The sequence below is a fragment of the Zea mays genome, chromosome 7 (genome assembly GCF_902167145.1).
Source record: "Zea mays cultivar B73 chromosome 7, Zm-B73-REFERENCE-NAM-5.0, whole genome shotgun sequence".
Taxonomy (NCBI): Eukaryota; Viridiplantae; Streptophyta; class Magnoliopsida; order Poales; family Poaceae; genus Zea; species Zea mays.
The window spans coordinates 98,576,830-98,580,932 of NC_050102.1; the positions used below are offsets into that span (position 1 = coordinate 98,576,830).

Sequence of the window (4,103 nt, forward strand, 5' to 3'; positions counted from 1 at the left end):
TGTATACAGCCAACCAACCTCCCGAGTCCTGCTTAGGCTCGTACTTGTCGACGTTGGAGACTTTGAAGTTAGGGGGCCATTGAATGGCCCTAAGACGGGGAGTGAGCACCGATACTCCGCATGTGTCCTCCTGTCGACGATGTTGATGTCGGTCCCGGGGAGGGGAGTTATTGACGTGGTGCCTCGATCATCCCCGGTTCGTGCCGCCAGTTGAAGCCGTTGCCGACTCAACTCTGGTGGCCTAACTTCGCGCAGGGATGCCGTGATCCCGGTCATACTCTTCTGGGTGCCGAATCTCGTTCTCGTGTCGTCGTTCGCGCGAAGTGTTGATGGAGCTCCGTGCGTCCCACCGACTATTGATGGCGTGTCGTAGATCACTCAGTGGATGGGCGAGAGGTAGAAGATGATTAGCTGCCTGAGTGAGCAGCCGTCCATAGCCCTCGACGTCTGGTGTCCTGGGGAGGCCATCGGCTATTCGAGCCAACACTCCACCGACCTCGCTCGGTGTGTTCATGGCTCGGGTGAAGTTGGGGTTCATGTTTCGTCCAAGAAGAGGGTTCTCTCGGTGTTGTCTCGCTTCCTATTCGGCCTGCGCTTGAGCCTGCTGACGATCACGCCGTCGAGAATTCCTTCTTTCCCTGAAGACCCGTTCTTCTGGGGTTTCTCCCATCTCTGAGATCTCATCTCGTGATACAGGTTGCGCCGGGTCCCGCTCTCTGGCTTCGTGATGTCACCGAATATTTCGGCGTCGGTTCCTTCGTCAGCGAGATTCCCACTGAAGAGGTTCTTCTCCCGGCGCGGTTGGTTCATCATCGGAGATGGGGGTTGACTCTGCTCTTCCCTTGATAAAGAGGACATCGAGGTAGAATGGAACCATCATAGTGACAAGCTTCTTCCTATTCTCCTTTGAGGGCGGAGATACCAGAAGAGCAGCTTGACGAGCCTTTACCTCATTTGCTTCCTTTTTCCTTGTGATCCATGTCCATTTTTACATAGAAGAGGTGGACAGTGGAGTCCTCCGGGTAGACGGATCCTCTGTTCCTGGCTTGCAGGAGGTAGTCTTCACTCGGAGCGCTGGAGGTTGCGCTTTTTCCTGCTTTGCTCCGACTTACCTAGAGACTGTTGAGGAAGGCTTTTTCTCCGGTGGATCCATGATGCGATGTAGAGTTCCTTCTTCGTCTGCCACGGACGAAATGGTTCCGAAGCAAAACACGGATCCAGGGCGGAGGATGATCTTGTGGTGGAAAGTGATGGTCATTGAGCTAGCTTGGATCAGTGACACACCTCCTACCTGGCGCGCCAGCTGTCGGTGTTTTGGGTCCGACCACGCACCCGAGGTTGCCCCTCGAGATGCTTTTGGGGTAGGACGACATTACTGACTGTAGCTCAATGGTTCGTGCTAGATGCACGAGAGACAGTAGACGATTTTGCACAGGTTTGGGCCACTTTGAGACGCGTAACACCCTACGTCCTGGTGTGTATCTTTTATGGGGTGGGTTACAAAGGAATTCTCCAGCACGAGGGATGCTAGAGAATTAAGTGGATGGCCGATGAGATGAAGATTATTTTGATGGGGTGCCCCCTAGGCCTTATATACTTGACCATGGGGCGATACATGCGGATATGATAACAATGTGAGCCTAAATAATAGTGAACCGACTGAGCCTATCTTCTTATAATTCTGCCGACTCATCGCCATTCAGTTCCGACGCCTGAAGACGCAGCGTGGGAAAGTCGGGCTACTGCTGTGGACGTTACTCAAATCTGTTGGGCCGTCTGGGCTCGAGCTGATCCGATCTGCCGAAAGTTCTTCCCCTGGCCCACAAAGGGATGGCCTTGCGAAATAATGGGCCTGGGGCCCTTTGTGAGGCCTTCTTGCCTTCTAGTGGACCCGAGGATATCTGTCCCCCACATTGTATGCTCAGTTAACTATCATTTTCCACCTATAGAAGAAAGTTCTTTAATAGGAAGCTAACCCTCTTACTTTGTTGCAAGGCTTTTTCAATATTTGACAAGTTCAGTAAGTTAGGTGTTTTTATTTTGGAGTCTGTAGGTACGTAATGCTTATGTACTGTTTTAGTTGACTAGTGATAAAAGTTTTAACTGATATTAACATTGACAATACATGGGCGATAAATGAGGCTAAGCATCTAATTTTTATTCCTGTCAAAGTTTTTATTAATTATCATCAGTTCGAATTCTTTTTGTCTTAGGACATCCAACATGATATACTGGGAAGAAAAAGATTTTTACACCCTTGTGAATTCCAGCCACTTTTTACATTCTCTGCAAATTCTGCTAGAAGCATTACTTTTGCACTCACCGTCTTGTTTGCAATTTGGTGTTTTCTTCTTTGGTATGTATACAAGACATCCTCAAATCATCTCCTAACAAAAAAGGGGGTTAATGTTAGGTGCATCTTGGCAGATATGAAATATAGTACTATACAAGAGAGCCACATGTTACAAGACAATTGGGTTATAGCTACAAGTTAGTTATATATTCTGCCAGCTTCGTTATATGTTCTGACATGAGTTACTTTTGTGTTACGTAGAAAAACAAGAATCATGAGTGCAATGGCAAATGGAATGTGAAGGCCCTTTTGATTGACAACTTAGGTATACTTACTGTTTCATTACACATCTTGCACAGGTAACTATAAGCCTGCTTCCTTCCTATGACGCTTAGCCATTTTTAGTCTCGATAGCTGCCTTCCTAGCAATACCTATTTATTGAAAAATTATAGCACCCTTTCATATTCACATGATAATAACAAAGTAGTATCAAGGAACTGAATAATGTGTCCACCTGTAAGCAAAATATGCCTGGTCGCTGGAGCACTTGTCTCGGGATATAGTGTGGCAAAGTTTGGATGATGATATTGGTCTAGCTATTGCTCATTTCTTGAGCTGTTTCATTGGGAACATTTCTTGGAAAGTTTGGATCATGATATTGGTCCAACTATTGCTTGATGAGATAGCAAATGTTCGAGAACAGTTGCTCGACTTCTTCATGAATGAGGTGATAGACATTGGTGGATTATGTAGGGTTGAGGATGCTTCACATAACTAAATCTAGCATTCATATGACCTTTTTGATATGCCATAATATAAGGTGTTCAACCGTGTCTAACTACTCACTATTGTCTTCTCTTATTTGTTGTATAGGAAAAGATGGAATGGAACTCAAATTTTGGTGGTCGGTCAAGTGTGTAGAGTTGAAATCATATACACTTAGTTAGGCTCAACTTTAGCGCAAACTGTTGGTGACCATGTTTTTCAGTTAGTATTTTAGTTTGGATTTAGAGTACACTTATGTATGAGTTATTTAGCAATGCTTATTTATGAGATATTGAATGATACTTATCTACATTATATTAACTATAATGTTATTAAATATATGTGTGTATGTATATTATAATGTGGTATCTCAAAAATGATTATAAATTGAAGAATGTATTGCCTGTAAGTCATTTCATTTAAACCATAATAAGATAGTTCCCAAAACGTACAATACCAGTCTCTAAAAAAGTCGGTTCCTAAAACGTCTAATATTAGTCGCCTAAATAAGATGGTTTTCCTATTGCAAGCGTCTATTATTATAGGACATTCTAGACAATTTGATAAATATTTTGTGACTTATAATGTCCGTATTCTCGATGGTTCTTTAGAATAAGTGTCTTAAACAAAATCTAATTCAAGACGGTTTACCAGACAAAATGACTTAAACGAATATCTTTTTTAGACGGTTATAAATTAAAAAAGTGTCTTATATAATATCTTTTAAGACGGTTTACATCCATCTTAAATGTGGGACATCTTTTATGACTCCGTCAAATTTGGACACTTCATAAGTGTCTTAATAATTGAAAATTAACCGTCTTATATAACATGATTTGTAGTAGTGCTGGGCACTTCCTTTGAGTCATGATAGCTCTATCGATCAGATGCTAGAAGGTAGGGAAGGTATGGTTCATCAGCTGGTAATGAAGGGGGTCAACCAAACCTCTCAAGAACATATACTGCCTCTTGGCATTAGTGTTGACATCCTTGGGTGCATAACGAGATAGCTACAAAATTTGTCCCTTACTCATTGACAGACAG

General features: G+C 43.4%; 1 long non-coding RNA gene across 1 annotated transcript; it reads left to right on the forward strand.

Annotated features, from left to right (window-relative positions):
- The first annotated feature begins 2,553 nt into the window (after positions 1-2,553).
- Positions 2,554-3,420, forward strand: LOC118472950 (uncharacterized). The gene is made up of 2 exons (XR_004851463.1): positions 2,554-2,618; positions 3,168-3,420. It is a non-coding gene; the product is annotated as an uncharacterized lncRNA (long non-coding RNA).
- The last annotated feature ends 683 nt before the right edge of the window (positions 3,421-4,103 follow it).